Below are 22,153 nucleotides of genomic sequence, written 5' to 3'. Positions count from 1 at the left end.
CTCCGAGGTCCAGGCCCCGGCTAAGAGGTCGGGGTCTCTGCGGGGCCGGTCACCTGCCCGGGAGGGCTCGTCCAGCTCCGGGTCTGGGTCCTCCTGCCAGCGCCCGGTCTCTGCTGAGGAGGCAGCTCTCAGCGCGCGGTGCCCTCTGGGCCAGGCCCTCAGACCCCGCTCAGCCATCATCATTGAGGGAGCCAGGTGCCCGGGACCCGGCCGGCCCTCAGGCTCCTCAGGCCGCCCAAATGGGGCCGGGTCCTGCGGACTGCAACCCAGGGTGTCTGCCGCGGCCGCACCGCCGCGACGCTGACCACTGGCAGAGCAGGACCTCCAACAGCCCCGCCCTCACGGCCTTGCGCTCACGGCCCGGCGCTGACGGTCACACGCTAACGGCCGCACGCTGACGACCCCGCGCTGACGACCCCGCGCTAACGGTCCCGCACTAACGGCCTCACGCTAACGGCCCCGCGCTAACGGTCCCGCGCTAACGGTCCCACGCTAACGGCTGCGTGCCCGCCCCGCCCCTGTTACAGTAGCAGCAACAGCCAGGCTGCCGGAGAGCACAGTTTCAGTGACAGTATTGGAACATAACAGATGCCATTGGAAAAAAGGTACATTTAAATAGCAATAAGTATTTATCATCTTATTGTTTTTTTAAAGCTTGTGCCTCAGGGGACCATTTCTCAGGGCATACTGATTTGCACACTCGCAGTAGTTACGGTTCCACGTGGGTCTGTGAGGACAACAGTGTCACCTCCTTCCTACTTCTCTGGCAACTTCTGATGTGTCTGTCTAGTCTCCAAAGCATATTCACTGTGGCTCGTACGTCTTCTGACAAGAGTCACAGTAGCAGACCCAGAGCCATGAAGGCCCTTGGGATTCTCTGTATGAGGAAAGCATACTGGGTACACTTTGAAGTAACAACAGACATCAAATTTGATATAACTGTTAACTCAAGACATTTTTAAAGTAGATTATTCTCCAACTTGAGAGGTCTGGCTTTTTAAGAGGGGCCTGTAGGCTGCCATTTATCTTTGCCTTTGCGCCCCTATTGGTATAATTGGTCCTTGGGTAGTTCTTGGGGCCATAGAGTTGGTAGTAATCAGACACAGAATGAAACTTTTCACTTGCTTTTGAAATTCAGAAAGGGCTAAGATTGTTTAGGTGTGTTCCATTCTCTAGATTTAATAATCCTGAGTCTTGTTCAAATATCTACTCAGACATTGTTTTCTGCCTACTTTTAAATTATCTATTGAAAAAGGATATAATAGCATTAACCTTCTCTTGTGATTTATTTCTCAATATTCACATTTCTGAAACCTAGAATACTCTTCCTTATTTCTAAGTATTCTGTGTAATTCTTGTTTTGTTTTGTTTTGTTTTCATGGCTGTGCCACATGGCATGTGGGATCTTAGCTGCCCGGCCAGGGATTGAACCCTTGCCCCTCTGTGTAATTCTTTCTTTTTTCTAATTTAATTTAATTTATTTTATTTTTGGCTGCATTGGGTCTTCGTTTCTACTCATGGGCTTTCTCTAGTTGCAGTGAGCGGGGGCTAGTCTTCATTGTGGTGCGTGGGCTTCTCATTGCGGTGGCTTCTCTTGTTGTAGTGCACAGGCTCTAGGCACGCGGGCTTCAGTAGTTGTGGCATGCAGGCTCAGTAGTTGTGGCTCGCGGGCTCTAGAGCGCAGGCTCAGTAGTTGTGATGCAGGGGCTTAGTTGCTCTGTGGCATGTGGGATCTTCCCGGACCAGGGCTCGAACCTGTGTCCCCTGCATTGGCAGGAGGATTCTTAACCACTGCGCCACCAGGGAAGTCCCACAGATATAATTTTAAAGTAGGCCTTGTTGGGACAATTATCATTAACTTGGAAGGGTTTAAGATGCATGGATAGCAGTAATCTAGGTAAAAGACTAACAACTTGAATTCAACAAGGACAGTGGCAGGAATTATATTTGAAACCTTTTTCAGGCTTGTTCAATTGACTGGGTGTAGGGACTGTGGGATGGAGCGGTCACACACAGATGGTAGATATCTCTGCTTGGATGTTCAGTGGATGTGGGTACTTTGGCTTAGTTAAAAAAAAAAGAAAGAAAGAAAAACTGGAGGAGGAGGGCATTTAAGGGCAAGATGATGAATTTTCTTCCAGATCTGTTCAACGTGAGATACCCAAATGCAATCCTGGGGGACTGTCCCTTGGAAGTTTGCCTAATCAAGTCTTAGAGACAAGTCCTGGGCCAAATACAGGTACATATGGGAGTTCAGGACACATAAGACCTTTTGTGAACTAGTCCCCAACTATGTTTCCAGTTTTACCTCTTGTTACTCATCTCTCACTGTGTTTTTCCAGGCCTGCTCAACTACATGCAGCTGACCCCTTTCTTGCTCTGGTCTTTACATATACCCTTCACTGTGCCTGAAACACTGTTTTTCTGGAAATGGAAAGAAACAAAGCAAAACAAAACAAACAAAAGGAAACAAAATAACTGTCTCTCAGTAGGGAAATAATCAATATACTGGCTTACTTATATAGTGGAACTCAATTCAATAGTTAAAACTAATGGACTAGATCTACATTTATCAACATGAATACATCACAAAAACCTAATATTGACTGAAAATAACCAAGTTAAACTGTATATGTGCGGTATGATACCATTTTTATGTATCATGTACCATACATATGTAGTAAATACATACATAAGCAGAAGAACTGACAACTTTATAATGTTGAATCTTCTCATCCATGGACATGATGTGTCCCTCCATTTATTCATGCCATTTTTATGCCCTTTGATAGAGAGATACTAGTTTTGCATAGAAATCTTGTGCAATTTTATTAGCACCCATTCTCAATCTTTTTTCTACTCAGCCATCCTAGACTCAGATCAATGTTTCTTCCTCAGGGAAGGTTTCTCCCACCTGTACCCACTAGGGTGGGTGAGGTTTCCCGTATCAACTTTCAGAATGGCGACTGTGTCTTATTCATTGTGACATTTCCAGTGCTCAGCCAGGGTCTGGCACATAGTCAGGTCCTAGGCCACATTGGATCATAAGCTTACAGGTGATAGTTGAAGCCAGGGGATGCATGTGAAAGTCATTATGAAGACAATAATATAACCAGCAATGTGCTCAGCCCATGGCCTGTTACCAGGAAGAAGTCTGTGATAACCCACAAAACATGAAACTCCTAGAGTGATGGGTGGTAAGTAAGTACCGTATGCTTGTGGACCGAGTGTGGTAGTTCTACAAGTTCAGGCTGACAGCCATGTGTAGCCCTAGTAAATGTAAATCTTAAATGGGAAAAGAATAATTCCAAGTGCTTAAAAAGTGAAGGAGGCAATGATTTCTGCATGTGCATGGATCAAATTGAACTGTTCCACTGAATGTGCACAAACGACCCCCTCCCGGCCAGCAAACACAGCCACCAGCTGTTTCTATTTCAGTCTTCAACTTGATCTCTCCCACTTCCAGCCCCCCCCACTCTACCAGACCAGCTGGAGGTCCTCCGGGTGCCTTTATGAAGCATCCTTTCCCAAGGGAAGCAGGAGTTGGCTCTGCTTTCTCTGTTTGCTCTCAGTGGTTCCTCTGTTCTTGACTTCATCCCCTAAGCCCTTTACTTCCCAGATGAGTCAGAGTCGGTCCCTTGAGCTTTGAGCTATTCCCAGAGGCTCTGACTACTCATCTTTCAAAGTGGGAAGGAATAAAATGGGGAAATAGGCTAAATTCTTGGGGCAGATACTGCTGTTGGCTGACCCAACAACAATTAGACTTTTTACTAACTAAACCTCAGTTTTGTTCTGGAAAGCCCACTAAAACCTTGACTTCAACCTCTGGTCAGATGTGGGCAGGTGAAATAGTCTGGCCTATGAGATGTAAGAGCACATTTTCTGCTGAGGCTTTGGGGAACATTCTTTATAAAGGGGCTGACACAGTAGGTCATGTTTTTGCATTTTCCGTTCTCCTTTCCTGAAATGCAGATGCGCTGCCTGGAGGTATAGGAGACTTCTTACAAACACGGGGTTGCAGGCCAGACACAGTCCTAGAACGAAAAAGCAGGCAGCTGGAAGTAGGGTGGACTCAATATATGCAAAGCCCTGCTTTATTCAAGCCACTGTTTAGTTGGTTTTCCTGTTATTTTCAATATAGTACAAACCTAAGTGATACTACCTTAAGTGTGAAACTGAAATAAATATTTGTTTCTGTCCATTGGAGAAGTGATAAACTCTCCAGCATAATAGGTGGTATTTAAGCAAAGGCCGGAAGGTCATTACTCAGGGATGTCTAAGGGGATTCCTGCAGAAGGTGATGAGTTGAATTTGGCAGAAAAACACAATGCTAATTTATAAAGAAAATCATTTGAGATAAAGGTGGCTTCTGGCACGTCAAAGTGAAATTCTAGTTACTGCAAAATAAAATTTCTTTATTAGCACTTAAGGAAGCTACAATTCTATGTGTATGACATTAATGCATATGGAGTAAAACAAAGATGGTGGATATAATAATGATAACTAATCTTTATTTAATACTTACTGCATGCCAGACTCTGGTCTAAGCACCTTCCTCTCCTTTCATCATCACATCAACTCTTTAAAGTTGATATTAATCCCCATTTTAAATGAGAGGAAACTGAGGCACAGAAGATTTAAGAAACTTGCTCAGGTCATAGAGCTGTTAAGTGGTACAAAGTAGACCAGTACTTAACTCTGTTGATCTCAAAATCTGCCATAATCTTTCTATAGGAGTAGTCAGATCTCAATTAACTCACCAAAAAAAAAAAAAAAGAATTTATGTTGTGAAATGTAACACTGTTCTTTAGGATTCTCAGGGATGCAGAGTTCATTCACAAAAAATAATTGAAATTGTTTATATTAATAAGCAATTCATACTCTATGTATATAAATTAACTACAATAATGTATTGCCTGTAAGTAGAAAAACACAGGCAAGCAATACCCCAAAATACCAATAATAATAGCAGTTATTTCCATTTAGTGGGATTAGAGATGGTTTGATTTTCTTTTATAACATTTTCATATTTTTCAATTTTTCCATAATAATTTAATTACAATATTGTTTCTGTTATAAGAAAAAAATATTAGAGAAAAATTGTATACTGACACAATCTCCAAATGCTGATTGAAAACTGTACAAATGACAGCTGTCTTCAGTCCTGCTGAGTCCTTGTGACCCATTCAGTGGCTCAGCTGTCCTGCAAAGCTGAGTTTTGGGGTGAAAATTCTGTTTCTGGTTGTCAGGGTCATCTCTGCATTTAGCCTCCTAGTGGGGAAAGACTTCTTAGATCTGATCCTCCATCTTCTGGGGTGTGAAACAGCAAAACCACTTCTCCGTGTTGCCCTTTGGGGGCATCAAAGGCCAATGTGAAGAAGGTCACACAAGGGTGGGGGAAAGCACTTTCCTTGGGCAGCCCGTGAGAATGTTAGAGACACAGGCACTAGGGAGTCAATGTCATTGTTATGCCAAGGAGGAAAAGACTTGTGTGGATTTGGGATTAATGACTGATGCCAGGAGACATGTGGGGAATCAGGGTGGCATTGGGGCCCAGCTCTTGTCAAGAAGTAAGCTTTGGAGAAATGTCCTGAGGTGGGGGAATGCTGCTGGGGTACTAGGTTTCTGGATGGACTCAAGGGCAGCGAGGTCATCCAGCATGCTCCACGAAGGACCTGGAAGTGGTAAGGCTCCTGGTCCTGTACCAAAGAAACCCCGACGAGGCAGAGTCTGCAGAGAAGTGGTAAAGAGACTCTTGGCTGCAGCATTTTATTTTATTTTAATTATTTATTTATTTGGCTGCGCAGGGTCTTAGTTGCGGCACGTGGGGTCTTCGTTGCCGCGTGTGGGATCTTTTTAGTTGTGGCAGGCTGGGTGTGGCATGCGAGTTCTTAGTTGCTGGCATGTGGGATCTAGTTCCCTGACCAGGGATCGAACCCAGGCCCCCTGCATTGGGAGTGCCGAGTCTTAGCCACTGGACCATCAGGAGAGTCACAGCTGCAGCATTTTAAATGGACTCGGTTGCAACTGGTTTGGAGTTGAGGACACCAGAAGGAAGAAAGCTGCAGTGGGTCATGAGGTGAACTGTGGTTATAGATCGAACAGGGAATCTTGAGTCCCTGAAACTTTCCCTTCCCCTGCCAGTGCGATGTTGGCCATGAGATGATCCTGGTCAAACAAACAAACAAATATTACGTCCATTAATCCACAAGCTCAATTCTCCCATCCTTAGCACCTGCTGCTACCACAGTCCAAGGCAAGGCTCACACTGTCTTCCTTTCCTCCCCTTCTCCTCCCTCTCTAGGCTCTGATTGTTCTGAGACTTTGCTTATTCTTCTCTAAGTCTGTCTAGCTATTAGTTTTAATCACATTTTACATTTCCTTGGAACAACTCTGACTTTGAAAAAAGACAGTGAGAGGGATAGGGCCGAGTTGAGAAATGTGAAGGGAAAACTGTCAGAATTTGGCAAAAGCCAGGACCTGGTGAGAGACAGGTGAGTTAAAATGATCTGGAGGTCTTCCTATTAGGAGATGAATAGCCGGAACCCTTGGTAGCTCCGTATTGTCATCAGTGGTTTTGCTTCTTACTGTGTTTTGACCTTAGGAGCACACAGGGTTCATTCACAGTTACAGGGAGGAAATATGGTCTATGGGCCAAATGCTGGGAGATGACAGGGGGTTTGGCCTTCTGAAAAGTCCTCTCCTGAACTTTTCATACAGATGGATGAATTTCTTATACACGCACAGACAAAGTGAACTTTCTCAATATTACAGGTGGCAATATTTTAGGAGTAAATAACAAAACTCATATTTATATGGCTTGATTTAAAGCATCAGAGTGTTTTCCCACGTTCAGAGTCAGGCGTTCATTTCCAAAATGGGTAATGTAAAGAACAAAAGCTGACTAGTGTTGGACTTCCAGCACCCTGCCATATTATGCTATTTCAGTTGATGGAGGGAACTTGTTCACAGGACATCCTAGAAGGTCTGCTTTGAAACAATGGCCCTTATTATGGTTGTCCAGGTGGGAGGGAGAAGGATACTATAGGATTGACCTTCCTCAGTAATAGGCCACAGGATGTCGAAGACTTTAGGTTTGCAATAGCAGAGATATAACAGAGATTATCCAATACCATGCATAGCCTTTCAGTTTCTTCTCTTCTCCAGAGATCCTCCTTCAGCCACTCACTCTCATGGTCAAGCAACTCTTAACCAATCACTGAAAGGTAGAGGTATAGGAAAACCTGAATCCCTTGACTTGAGTCAGAGCGCTTCTGAAGTGTTACCTATACTGCCCAGTTTCCCTATGAGATCAGGGAGAAACGGCCCTCTGTGGGATTTTGCCTGAGATCACACTATTGTTTGCTTTCCTCCCCTTCCCATTCTGCCCCCTGCACAACCTTACTGTCTCCCAAGGCACTAAATGCAGTGCTTTCCCAAGGTGCTGTGCTGGTTTCCCAAGGTACTTTTTACAGTAATCCCTATCTTCGGGTCTATTTTGGGAACTCCATCCTAAGGCTACATTGATCATCAACAGCTGCGAAAATCAAAAAACAAGAAACAACTAGATGGTAAGTGCCTCTAACACCACCAGTTGAAGTATTTTTGCCAAAAAATGTCAAACAAGAATCTTATCCAGCTTCTAGATCCAAATATCAATGAAGAGGAAACACAGAAGACAGGAAGACATGATAAACACATGACACCATAGGGATGTGGTTGGAAAAATGCAGACTGAGGGAAATGCTATAGAGCAAATAACCTGATTCCCTAAATAAATAATTTGCAAGAAAAAAGAGATAGGAAATCCATATGCTAAAAAAACTTTAAGGAACATATCAATTAATCACAACTTATTTAAAAATAAAAATAAATATACAGCATCTCATGAGATAGACATTTGAACCGATACAAGGGAATAATTATTAATTTTTTGAAGTATGATATTTTTAAATAATCCTTATATTTTAGAAATACAATTTGAAATTTTATAGATGATGTGTTGTGTTATATAGAATTTCTTCAACTCAGTCCAGGAAGGAGGAAAGCAGGAAAAATATTGCTGAAACAAGGTTGACCATGAATCAATAATTATTGAAACTGGAGGATGGGTTCATGGGAATTTATTATACTAGTTTGTCTACTTTTGTACATGTTTGAATGTTTCCATATTACAAAGTTTAAAATTTTCCCCTTTTGTCAGATGCCATTGGAATGTTAGAATGGCTATAAGCATTTTGATGACTGTAAGTGTTTTACAGATGGAGGCAAGAACGGGTTGAGTTGGAGATACTTTTAGTTTGGGTTTTGTGGGATATATTTATGTGTTTTGTTGTAGTTTATTTTGTGGACAGTTGAGTTATTTCTATTCCTCTGGAGTAGGAATGGCTTTGAGAAATACTTCTACTGCCTAGTGTGCTAATGTAACTGGCATCAAGACAAAAGGTGCTGCTTAGAAATTGAATCACGGTATCAATGAATCTGTCCTCTGGTATACAGCATCAGAAGTGTGTGAGAGTGAAAGAGAAGCGAAGTTTGAAAAGCAATCTGTGGAAAATTCTTCTTATCATCAAATGTATAAAATAATATGCCCTTTTTGTGAAATTCGATTCTTTGATACCTTATCAACATAGAAGTTCTCTCTTATCAAGAATATAAGAGAATGCAATGATACATGTACTGTATATTTTAAATTTAAAAAAAAAGAATTGTTTGAAATCAGATTTAGCAGATTCTTTTGTTTGTGGAGTTCAAATTTCTATCAGGACTATAAACAGCAAGGAAGTCTGTGTGTGAAGACACCGATTTTATGCATTTTTTGCATATAAGTGAAAAATAATTTAAAAACTGGGATCAATCATGCTAGAAGTTAGACTGTTTATTTTTCCATTTTCTCTAAAGAAAATAATAGTAGAAGATAACTGTAATATGAAGAGTTGATCAAAAAGTATGCAGCCAGGGCTTCCCTGGTGGTGCAGTGGTTGAGAATCCGCCTGCCGATTCAGGGGACACGGGTTCGTGCCCTGGACCGGGAAGATCCCATGTGCCGCGGAGGAGCTGGGCCCGTGAGCCATGCCCGCTGGGCCTGAGCGTCCGGAGCCTGTGCTCCTTAACAGAAGAGGCCACAGCAGTGAGAGGCCCGTGTGCCACAAAAAAAAAAGTATGCAGCCAAAAAATGTAGGGATGAAAGTATTATAGGGATGTATCAGGCAGTTAAATAATTCAAGATACTATGTTTTTCATGATATTTGCCAGCTTTTAATAATTGTAACTTGAGATGATCCCTTTTCACATTCTAAATGTATATTCATTTTTATATTTATTTTTGAATTGTAATTTCGTATTCTTTTTTTTAAAATCACCCCCCTCCTGCCAATTGTCTAAGCTTCAGGTGCAACAGTGGCCAGCCATGCTTAGTTTCCTTCACTGATTCCTCTTTTTCTCTCTGATTTCCAAACTTTGGAGTGCCCCAGAGCTCAGTTCTTAGACTCTTCCTTGTCTGAATTCACTCCCTGGGTACAGGTAGTCAGGGTTTAACTAGGGAAACAGAACCACAATGAGTATTACAGAATGAGATTTATTGTTGGAATAAGACCTTCTATGATTGTGGAAGAAGCTGGGGAAGGAAGGTTCTGAAAGAGGGATTGAAGAGATCAGAGTAGAGTTTCAAACCAGCCCTCCTGAAGCACAGAGTTGGAGCTTCCAAAGGCACATCCTGCTGCTCCGGTGGGACAGCCACAGAGAGACGGAGAGCCTATGGAAGCTGTTGCCACTGAGTCTGGTGGTGGACCTGGGGCTGCTCTTGCCAACAGGGCCAACGGCTGGGAAGAGGAGCTGGATGCAGAGTGGGGAGAGAGGGTCCAGCTGGAATCTACCAGCACCTCAGTGTCTGCCTCTTTCAACATCTAACCAAACAGCCCTCCACCTTCCAGTTTCATTCATATTTCCTTTTTGGTCAACACTCATCTGGAAGCATATAAGGGAAGAGATTCTGGAATACATAATTTCATTTTAGCCAAGTGAACGCAATTCAAAACCACCTGCTAGGTAATCTCACTGTCTCGTGGCTTTAACTTCCACCCGTGTTCTGATGACTCAAAAATTTATAACCTCTGTCTGGCCTTTTTGAAATCAGATTTATGTCTAACTTGCTATTTAAATCACCATTTGGATAATTAATAGGCTTTTCAAACTTATATCCCAAAACTGAACTACTTGTCTTCTCCCCGAACCTGTTCTTTCCAGAATCTTTATCTGCAGAAGAGTCTAGGTGCTCCTGCCAAAAATCTTAGGATTACTCTTTATTCTTCTCTCTCCCAACCAACAACTAATCTATCAGAAAATCCACTGGCCATGGCTTCGAAAAATATCCCTGATCTGCTACTTTTGTAGTAGGCTGAAAACTTGCTCCCTCAAAAGATTCATACCTTAATCCCTAGGCTCTATGAATATTACCTGATCTGATTAAAAAGAGGGAAGAGGAGTCTTTGCATATGTGATTAAGTTAAGGACCTTGGGATGGGAAGGCTATCTGGATTATCCAGGTGAGACCAAAATACACGTGCATCCTTATAATGGAGAGGCAGAGGGACATTTGGGATCTCCCACAGAGAAGACGACATGAAGATGGAGCGGAGAGAGATTGGAAGATGCTGGCCTTAACGATTGTAATGATGTGGCCACATGTCAAACAGTAGGGCAGCCACCAGAAGCTGTAAGAGGTGAAGATGGAGTCTGGAGGATGCACAGCCTTGCTGACACCTAGATTTTAGCCCAGTGGGACTGATTTTGGACTTCTGGCCTCCAGAACTGAGAGGCAATGCATTCCTGTTGTCTTAAGCACGAAGTTTGTGGTAATTCATTATAGTAGCCACCGGAAACCAATACAACTTTTGGCAGTTTCCTCTAGGACAACCCTGTTTCCCAGCACCGCCATCTCTTGCCTGGATTATTACAGTAGCTTCCTGTCTAATTGATCTCCCTACTTCTGTCCTTGCCCCACTCTCAGCACAGCAGCCAGAGTGAACCTTCAAAAATAAGTCAGGTCCTGTCACTCCTTTTTCAAAACCCTTCAGTTGAGTCCCATCTCCTGTGGAGTAAAATACACAATTCTCATACTAGACAACAGAGCTCTGTTTAATTTGGCCCCTTTGTACCTGCCTGACTTTGTCTCCTACACTCCACTTTCATTACATTAGCTTCCTTGGTGTTCCTCAGGCACACCACATGTGTCTCTGCCTCAGGACCTTTGCACTTGCTCTTCCATCTGCTTGGATTGACCTCCCCCACCCCCACCATAGCCACATGGCTTACTTCTGTTTTTTTTTGCAGTACGCGGGCCTCTCACTGTTGTGGCCTCTCCCATTGCGGAGCACAGGCTCCGGACACGCAGGCTCAGTGGCCATGGCTCACGGGCCTAGCCGCTCTGTGGCATGTGGGATCTTCCTGGACCGGGGCACAAACCCATGTCCCCTGCATCGGCAGGCGGACTCTCAACCACTGCACCACCAGGGAAGCCCTGGCTTACTTCTTTACCTGAGAGATGAGACCTTCTCTGACTACTCTTTTCAAAATACCAGCCCTACAACCTCACTCACTCATTTTCCCTTCTTACTTTCTCAACAGTACCAAGTAAATTCTGACATACATATTCTAGCTTAGTTGTTTAATTATCTACCCTCCCTCATTAAAATGTAAGCTCTGTGAAGGCAGGGATATCTGGGGTTTTTTTCCACTGTTGTATGCCCAGCGCCTAGCAAGGGCTATGACACATAAAGAATGCTGAATAATATTTGTTGAAGGGATAAATTGTCCAGGACTGCCAAGTTAGTTTTATATTACAACCATTTTACTCCATTAAAAGGTCACGCATTGAGTTGTCAGCAGCAATCACCCCACTCCTTCCTTGGTTTCATTAATATTCTCTGGAGAGAGTATGCTTCCACTTTTCCAAATGTCACTCTGGTCAGCAACTGAGCCACATCTTGGGTTCAGTTGTAATGTAAATAATGGGACTATCATGCATTGCAGGAAAGGAAGCCGCCTCTCCATTTCTGTGTTCTCCCCATTCCCCAACATTAAACCGAAGGAAGGGATCAAGTGGGAACTTGGTATGCTTTACAGGGCTTTTCCCATCCAACAGTCTTTGATCCTGGCTGTGTGTTGAATAAGCAGTGTCCGTCTCACTCATCCCCCCAGCTCCGTATCTCTCTCTCCTAATTCTTCCCCCGGCAGCCACTTCCTGTCATAGCAACCGTTTCAAAATTAAACTCCAGTTCTAAAACAAATGAAGCACAGGCAGGAAGGGGGAAATGAATCAGAAGCCTATGGGAACGGTTTTGTTTGAAAGCACGATCAGCATTCTTTGCAAACAAGCTGTGGCCATATGTGGTAGGGTGGGCCTAGAAGGAGTTTTTAACACAGAAGTGATAAACTGTGATAAAGTCTGAGTTATAAAGAGAAAGCTCACTAATGATTGGTTTGTTAGTAAGAAGGGTTACCTTGAATGGAGTTTCTCTCTACAGAGACAAGATAATTCTATGTCTATTTTTTTTAATCAAAAGATTGCTAAGGGGTAGTATGTGATGAGTAAAACAATTCTTAGGGGCGACTAAGGACAACTGGTTGGAACTTTTTTCTTGGCTAAAACCTAGGTCACCTGAATTCAAACTTATTGGTGTACCAACAAAAGTTATTTTTAGAACCAGATCTATTGCTTCTAGATGCTCATCCTAAAGGAAGAAAGGAAAGAGATGGAAGAGGGATGTGTGTGTGTGTGTGTGCGTGTGTGTGCGTGTGTGTGTCTATGTGTGTTCCTTTTATTGATTGATTCATTTAATACATATTTATTGAGTTCTGACCAAAGCCATGCACAGTGCTCAAGCCCTGGATACTTGCGAGCAATAACCCCGAGGATTAGATGGTAAGCAGAAATCATCACAGTTCCTGCCTTCATGGAGCTTTACAGTCCAGGAGAAATATAGCCAGTAATCAAATGGTCACACAGACAAATGAAAAGTAACAACTGTAGTTTGTGCTCTCAAGGAGAGCAATAGCATAGATTCTGTGAGAGACTGTGAAGGGATGGGATGCCTGACCTAGTCTGGGGGGTCAGGAAAGGCTTCCCCGAGGTGACGATTGATTTGCAGCTGGGAGATGAGTCTTTTAAAAGAGAGGAAAATGTGGCGCACAGATGGTGTTCAGGGCAGAAGGGGCAATCTGTGCAGTGGGCCCTGAGCCAGCAGGGTTGCAGTGCATTCAAGGAACCAAAAGTGCTATGAAGAAGCAATGCATCTGGAGCTTAATGGTGAGAAGTCAAGAGACAGGAAAAAGAGGTAGGAAGGGGCATGACCACCCTGTGCCTTATAGATTACGTTAAGGATTTTGGTCTTACTCTTAAGGAGAAGCCATTGGAAAGGGGGTCGGGGCAGTTAATCAAGAGCATGTCCCCAGTGCTCTCTGCAGTACTGGCTTACAGAGCATGTGCTGTAGGAAGTAGAAGTGATAAAAGCTGGTTATGCTGGATCAATCCTTCATTTGACAAATGTTATGAGTGACACTGTGTGGCAAGCACTGTTCTAGGTTCTAGGATACAAAAGATGAACCAGAAACTTACTGATCTCCCTTCAAAAGGCTTAAAGTCTAGGATGCAACATGCATTACAAAGACAGTCATGTGAATAAATAGTAAATTGAAGCTGACATAATGCAACAAAAGAATAGCATAAGATGCTTTGAGATCAAATAGTAGGGGTCCTAGTCTTGGGTGGAAGTGGTAGAGGAACCTCAGGGAACGTTTCCTCTAAATACAGATGTCCATCTGTTGGTATCCTCTGGGGATTGGTTCCAGGACTCCCCACAGACACCAAAATCCATCAGGCTTAGTATCTGCATATACTATGCACATCCTCCCACATACTTTAAATCATCTCTAGATCACTTGTAATACCTAATACAATGTAAATGCTATGTAAATTGTTGCTGGTGTGTGGTAACTTCAAGTTTGATTTTTGGAACTTTCTGGAATTTTTTTTCTGAATATTTCTGATCTATGGTTGGTTGAATCTGAGAATGTGGAACCCGTGAATATGGAGGGCCGATTGTATTTAGTGGTAGACTTATTGGAAAGCTACTGGGAATTTCAATTAATCTTTTCTTTTCTACCCCCAATCCCTCTCTCATTAGGTGACCTTGACCTTGACTTTCATTAGGTGACCTTGACCTCTGAATATAAATTTCAGTGAGTGGGTAGCTGGGCACCAGTGTTTCTGGCAGAAACACAAAAGCCCACTTAGTCTGAGCACCATGTCTGTGAGACATATATGGTAGTTCATGAAACAATAAACTATCAGATCACTGGGCAGCTCTGATTTTGTTCTGTCTCTACATAATCCACCAGGAGGGTAGTAGTATTGAAATTTCTAAATTACATCTTTTGTCTTACTAAACCAATTACTTCTAACATGTCACAGTTCATCACCTCAAACTATTTTTTTTTCTAATCAGTTGAAGATAGAAAATCCATAAGCAGTTTATCAGTGTGTGATGCTGTTTGCATTTCAGTGCTGTCACCAATTTGGAATTTCATCGTTCTTTGGACTCTTAGCCCAACCTCTTCACAAATTAATGTGTTTGTGTGAAAACAAGCAGCAATTCCTGTTTATGTATGTAGCCTAGAAACCAGCCAGAGCATACTTTTCAGAAACTCTGGGTGTGGTTGGTTGTTCCTGAAGATAAGACTCAGTATTGTTGTTCTTCTGAATTGACCTAGTCCTTTACTGAAAACACACTAGCCCTGTGCCTACCATGGAACTACATGTGATAATCCACAAACAGCTTTTGTAGTAGGGGTTTGGATTCTATCTGAATCACTTAACCCTATACATCTGTTTAATATACTTGATAATTCTGATTGAATTCCATCCCAATCACTTGGTATATATCTCGGACAAGTTACTTAAGTTCTTCAAGTTTCCCTTTTTGCTTCAGTAGAGTAGGAATAATTATATCTGCTCTGCCACTGTGGTCTCGTTGTGAAATTAACTGAGAAAATATTTGTAAGTATACTTTGTAAACTCTAGATCAATATTTATATGTAGGATGCCATTATTATGCGTGGTAGAATTGCATCATTGACCCCAATTCCTCACCCCTTTCTGTAACTATGCCCTTTGCCATGTGACTTAGCAAGTCCTGTTCTAAAGAGGGAGGGTGTATTTCCTTGCCTCTTGACTATTGTGCAAATATATTACTTGCTTTGGCCAACAGAATGAGGCAAGAGTGACAGCCGGCAGTTCTGAACTTAGGTCTTAAGAAGCTGGTATGTTTCTGCTTGCTCTTGTGTGCTCTGCCAATTGCTATGAGAAGAACACGTCTCTGGTCCCAGACAGAGGATGGGGGACACGCAGAGCAGAGCCACTCCAGTCCAGCTGCCTTAGCTGAGCCCAGCCTAGACCAGCTGACCCGCAGCTGACTTACAGATACGTGGGTAGGTTCAGCCCAGGTCAGCAGAGCACCCAGACAAACCACGTGAAGTAAATAAATGTGTATTGTTAGGTGGCACAGAGGTTTTGCTGTAGTTTGTTATGCAGAATTATTGTAGTAATGGATGACTGATACATCATTCATCAACCATACACCTATCCAGCTAATTAAGCATCCATTGGTTCACTAAGACTATGGTATCTTCCAGTACCAAGACAAGAGATTTCAGTTCTGAATGGACTTTTCCTTCTCTCCCTATGCTCCTTTATGCTTGTCCTCCCTTGGCCCAATTTTCAAAAGTAAATACGAAACTTTCTGTACAGCACCCCAAGTTATCTGAATAAAAGGCTCAATAGAAATCTAACAAATAATGTTTTAGTGAAAATGTTTAGTTCTAGCTGCTATGAAGGTGAGGACTCTATTAGGATCACATGCATTCATTATTGCTTAATTTATAGACTAGATTTTTCATATCTATAAGTATATGCAAAAGACAGAAACAGTCTATGAAATTTCACTAAGAGCCTTAGTGTCACCCAGCTTTGGACAATTCTAAGTTAAGAATTGAATATAGCACATACATATTGAATACATACCACATGTAAGGCATAGTATAATGTCCTGAGAAAATAGAAGTGAACAAGACATAGTAGCTCTCTCTTAATGATCTGGTAAGGGAAATGAAATGCAAACTACTCATGATACTGTATCTCATCAGTTCTGTAACACAAATTTTTTTGTGCTTTTTCACATGTTGAAGTCAAGATGGTGTTCCATAGTTTAGTTGTTAGTGTTTTTCTTTCTTTGTGGTAGATAGAATAATGATGCAGATTATAAGTGATAGCAGCTTAGAGCCAAGAAAATACAGAAGTAAGAGCAGCATATACACCATGTCGTAGGATCAAAAAGCAAGGGGATTACTTCTCTCTGACAATATAGGGGAAGATTTCATGGAGAAAGAGGCATTTATATTAAGATGCCAAAAATATGTAGGATTTTAGTAAGACTAAGTGAGACCACTGTGGGTCAATTTGTTCCTAAGTTTTTTATCACCAAGGCACACTTTTATCACCCATCCCCCCCAACCCATGTTGTTTTCAAAAAGATTTTGTCATTATAAAATTTGCATTTATCAAGAGGTACTTTACTTCTGGATTTGATAGCAAAAGCCATGCATTACTGGTAATCAAAGTTTCTAATCAGAGAAGAGAATCAGTATTACCATACTGAGTGAGCATTTTTTTTTGGCCAAAAGCCAAAACACTTATTATTTTAGTTAGCCTATGAAGTTATTATTTCAGGTAACTCTTTAATTTCTGTTAAGATTTTTGAAATATTGGCAAGAATTAATCCTAGATGGGAGCATCATTCTACATGAAAATACATCATAAGAAAATATGAGACATGGGCCCTACAGGTTGTGACCCTTAATATGGTTTGCCTAGTGCTTTGGGCAAATGAGGAAATATGAGGGGAGACGAGACAGGAATTATGAGAGGACCAACTCACGGAGAGTCTTGAATGTCATACTTAGGAATTTAGACTTTCATTGAACCATCACTGAAGAAATCATAAGATTTAATATAGAAGGACTAATAGTAGAATTAGGTTACCAAAAACGAAAAAAAGAAGAACTCATATATATCATAGGCAAAAGAAGCAAAACCTGGGTGACTAAATTTCCACCAAAAGAACACAGACATGCCACAGCTTGTATGCTCATCTACAGTGGAGTAGCTGCCAGCAAGCCAAGTTTGGAAGGAAAGTGTAAGCGTCATCATTCATTCTGTAGTTCTTACATGAGGGTTCCAAGCAAGGTATTAAGTAATAGCAAGAGCTTGAATTCCTGAGTCAGACCTAGATTCATGTTCTGGCTCTACTACATTTTAGTTCTGTGGCCTTATGCATGTTACTAAAGATCTTTGACCTTTGATTTTCTTATTTATCAATGGGGAAAATAATATTATAAACATTAAAAGATATTTGTAAGGATGACAGATTTTTTCTAAGTTGTCTGGTGCATAATTAACAGGAATTAATACTAGTTTCTTTTAGATTGGCTTGGAAATCCAAAAGTCAAGAGATTTGTGGTGGTATAGAACAATAAATTTAGTCTTCTCTCTTCTCATTATCACATAAGATGCCAAACTGGCTGGTAATCAAGACCCTAAGGAGAAAACATATGCTCCAGACACCAGCTTTGTCTTGGCAGTGGTATGTCTTTGACTTGACAGTAAATAGGAAATGACAGAAACAGAAAATAGGCTGAATCTGGTGTGGGGATTCCAGGAGGATGGTTTTCCTGGAGGACTTTAACGGGAAGCTCACGTTTTGCAAATAATTATAATTGTTGTAAATACATGAGAGTAGAGGTTGGAGGAAGCATCTTGCAGAAGAAAGTCCTAGAATTCCTGGACAGGGTGGAAAATGGGGAGTCAGAAGTCCAGAAGTTCAACATTCTGTTAATGAGATTGTGGTTGCGATCACCACCACTGTTCCACAGGTTTCTTTTTTTCTTTCTTTCTTTAAATTTTATTTTATATTGGAGTATAGTTGATTTACAATGTTGTGTTACTTTCAGATGTACAGCAAAGTGACTCGGTTATACATATATCCATTCTTTTTCAGTTTCTTTTCCTATACAGGTTACTACGGAATATTGATTAGAGTTCCCTGTGCTATACAGTAGGTCCTTGTTGATTATCTATTTTATATGTAGTAGTGTCTACAGGTTTCTTTACTGATTCCTTTTATTTTTAATTTTTAATTTTTTTTAAAATATTTTGGCCACACCGTGTGGCATGTGGAATCTTAGTTCCCCTACCAGGGCTCGAACTCACGCCCCCTGCAGTGGAAGTACGGAGTCTTAACCACTGGACTGCCAGGGAAGTCCCTAGTGATTCCTTTTAATCAGCCATATCTGAAATCAGCGCTGCAGAAAATATTTGTCCTGTGAATGTGCTTAAATATATGTTGAATAATAATAATTAAACCTGATCTTGGTCATGCAAGTGTTCACAGTGCTTTCATATTTATAATTTCATGTTTTTCACAATGACCTTTTGAGGAAAGTAGGGCATTATTATCCCCCTTTTCCAAATGAGGAGTATGAAATGCCAAATGGCACAGGGAACCTTCCTAATGCTCATGCTTGGTAAGTGGAAAGAACCCCTATCTTTTGACTTCAATTTGAGTCTACTATGTCCTTGTCCCTCTATGAAAATTCATGATTATTTTCCCAGTAGACTATGATAGTCACGATCCATTCCCTTTTGGAAGACATCCTCCCACTCCATGTTATATTTTCTTACTTAACAGTTTTATAGCAGGCTCTGTTGCTTCTAGGGTCACGAGAGACTAACATTTGCCATTTCTCATCCTGCATCGTTTTTGGAGGTTGTTATGGAAAATTGGCAGCCTATCATTTCCTTCATACAGTTTGACACAAGGCTTTCAGAAGAGAGAGACTTGAATGTCTCATCTGCCTGGACGAGATGAGGGTTGAATTATTGAACACCTGGTCAGGGTCAGAGCTCAATGTTTTTCACACCTTAAGTCTATTCACCTTATAATCTCTACAGACGAGGACCTCAGCTGTAACACAATCAATTCCCTTACTTCTTCTTTCCCAGGGCTATCAAATATAATAAAATCTCCTGTCCTTCACAAGAAACAAACCTCCCTTCCCTGGTTCAGAGCATTGCACATTCCTTCCATATGACTCAGCATTTAACAGTCATTTTGAGACATAGACCCCCCTTCCCCCACATCTTTTTTTTCTTCTCATTTTAAACAGGAAATCACCTCTCAGAAACCCTTGGGTAAAGAAAAACAATTATGAAATCGTATGTAGGATATTTCATGAAAGTTACAATAGCGTTTTGCAAAAATCTCACTGTTCTCATCCTTTTACTAGTAATTTTATTGACATGGTAACAGCACATTATCAGTAATTCAAGGTGACAATTGGTCAAATCACCTCTCCAATGTTTCAAAAGGACTGTTTTGGTTATCTCTGCTGTGTAACAAACCATCTCCAAATGTAGTGGCTTAAAACAACAACCATTCATTTGCTTACGATGTTGCAATTTGGTCAGGCAAAAGAAAATGTAATTTGGGTAGTTCTACTCATCTCTTCTGGAGTTTCTCAGGTAGCTGTAGTGGTCTGGAGGTTTGACTGGGATAGGAATGCTCAAGATTGTTTCTGTATTAGGTTGAATAGTGTCTTCTCCAAATTCCCATTTACCCAGAACCTCAGAATGCGACTTTTTTAGAAAAAGGATCTTTGCAGGTGTAATTTGTTAAGATGAGGTCATGCTGAATGAGGGTGGGCTCACATCCAGTTATAAGAAGAGAAGAGGACACGTAGACAGACACAGGGGGAAGGCCATGTGACAGTGGAGACCAAGACTAGAGTGATGTAGCTGAAGCCAACGACCACCAAGGATTGCTGGCAACTAGCAGAAGCTGGAAGAGGCAAGGAATAGATTCCCGTTCAGAACCTTCAGAAGGAGTCAACCCTGATGGTACACGTTGATTTTGGACTTACAGCCTCTGGAACTATGAAAGAACAAATTTTCTATTGCCTTAACCCATCCAATTTGTTGTACTTTGTTACCTACAGAAGCTGAAGGAAACTAGGAGAGATTCACTCTCCTGTCTGTTGCCCTAACTAGGGCGGCTGGGACAGCTGGAGCCTGACCAGGTCCCCCATCTCTCTGCCTCTCACCCTCCATGGGGGTCTCTCTGCCAGAGGATCTGGGCCTCTTTATGTGGAAGTTCAAGATTCTAAGAGAATGAAAGTGAAAGCTGCCAGACACCTTATAGGTTAGGCCAGAGCTATCGTTAGTTTACTTCTGCCATATTCTATTGATTAAGGCCAATTCCAGGGCCAGCTCAGATTCAGGGGGAAGGAAATAGACTCCACCTGCTGATGGAGGAGTGATCGGCACACAGGGTCGGGAGGGACTGTTGGTGTCCTTATTACAGTCAGTCTACATCAAGGACCGTGGCTACCTGAATGTGAATGGGTGTTTTATTACACTGTAGACGTCTTCATGCAAGTCGTTGCATAGGTTCAACAAGGCTTCTTTCTCTGGTGAGCATCTGAATTTACAAGCCGTGTCCTTGAACGTCAGCCAGCCTCAGCCCCCATGTGGGGCTCTCCCAGCCAGGCGAGCAGAGGTCGGAGGCGGCCTGAGGTGAGGTTCCAGGATCTCAGATTCAGCATGGGAGTAAGCGCAGTTGCCCATGGGAAAGATGTCATGGCATTTCTGTGGCAGAAATGATTGCTTCTGTGAGATCAGTTCTGACCACAGGACATACCGCTTTCCCAACTAGAGTTTAAGGACGATGGTGTCTTTCAGTGAAAGACAGTAAATGTTGACACAAGGCAATGCACAGGAACGGGTGAAATGAGGGAAGAAGTAGCTGCAATAATAAAAATCAACGGCTGAAACTTAGCATGAGAGTTTTAGAGGCCACAGGTATTGAACTTGAGTTGCTTTGATTCTAAATCCCTGTTCATCCACTACAACCTGAACAGTATTTTTTCGAAACACTGAATTGTTGTGGAAGAACTTAAAAGATGGGTAAAAAAGGAAGATATAACTTAATGCTATTAAGAAATGGAATGATATTGTAGGGTAATGCAAAAGATGTCTCTTTTTCAGGCAACTTGTATTTTTTCCCTTAAAAACGTATTATGAATATCTGACACATGCAAAAGAATATATATGTTCTATATGTAAATAATGAAACCTAATAATAAGAGTACAACCTCCTATGAATCCACCACCTAACTTAAGAGCTGGAAGATTGACACTATCATTGCATCAATCTTCTTCCCCTTTCCATCTAGAAGATCTCTATCCGATCTTCTTTAATCACAATTCTGAATTTTGTATTTATCATCCCCTTGCTTATTAGGTAACTAGATCTTCATATTTGAATTAAAAGGGGGAAATCTAGTGGGGCTCCTAGTTAACTCCAAAGCAATTTTCTGGTTAATTGTTAACATAGGAACTCCCTGCTTTTTGTATATTCTGTAAAGGAGTGACAATGACACCGGTATGACGAGCAGCCTCTGGAAGCAATAGTCATTTCCTGAGAGCTGCTGACTTTGTGATCATGCTTCACGGGTAACCAGATGTAGTTGTTTCCTTCTTCTGGTCTTATACAGGCATTGCGAGCTCAGGGAACTTTCAAAACCCTTTCTTCTCATTCTTCTGCTCTTAAGTTGCATCTTTTTATCTGCTTCCCCTTGGGTGTCTGGGTCATCTATACTCAAACTTGAATCTGGGGCTTCTGGAAGGGTAGAGAGACTAAGTGTTTCAGGCCAGAAAATGTGGCAACTATAGAGCTGTACTAGCAGAAGCATGTAAAGTGATTTGCATAATGTTTCCCAAGAAAAAAGCAGAAGCATGGAAAGGCTTTTCCAGGGATACACAAAATCTCAGAGGTAAAGCGTCCACTTGGGACATATTTGCTGTAGAATTACTTCAGGGGCATATAGATCATGCAAATGCTGTTACGATCACTTTCAGTGCAGACAAATACATTTTTTTCCACTTGGAGAGTTTTAAATTTCATTTCCCTTTTATCAAAGTAAAATTATATGCACATGGTTTTTTTTGTTGTTGTGCAGATTTAATTAAAATGTGCGTTATTAC

General features: G+C 41.7%; 1 long non-coding RNA gene across 2 annotated transcripts in view; it reads left to right on the top strand.

The window, feature by feature from the left end:
* The first annotated feature begins 548 nt into the window (after window positions 1–548).
* LOC141276269 (uncharacterized) overlaps window positions 549–22,153 on the top strand; it is a 98,073-nt gene continuing 76,468 nt past the window's right edge. For both annotated transcript variants that reach the window (XR_012325541.1, XR_012325540.1), the window contains exon 1: window positions 549–605. This is a non-coding gene — a long non-coding RNA (uncharacterized lncRNA). The remainder of the gene's footprint in view (window positions 606–22,153) is intronic.

Source organism: Tursiops truncatus, chromosome 13 (assembly GCF_011762595.2).
Source record: "Tursiops truncatus isolate mTurTru1 chromosome 13, mTurTru1.mat.Y, whole genome shotgun sequence".
Taxonomy (NCBI): domain Eukaryota; kingdom Metazoa; phylum Chordata; class Mammalia; order Artiodactyla; family Delphinidae; genus Tursiops; species Tursiops truncatus.
The sequence above is the reverse complement of the archived record's forward strand: the minus strand, read 5'-3'. Positions and strand labels throughout refer to the sequence as shown.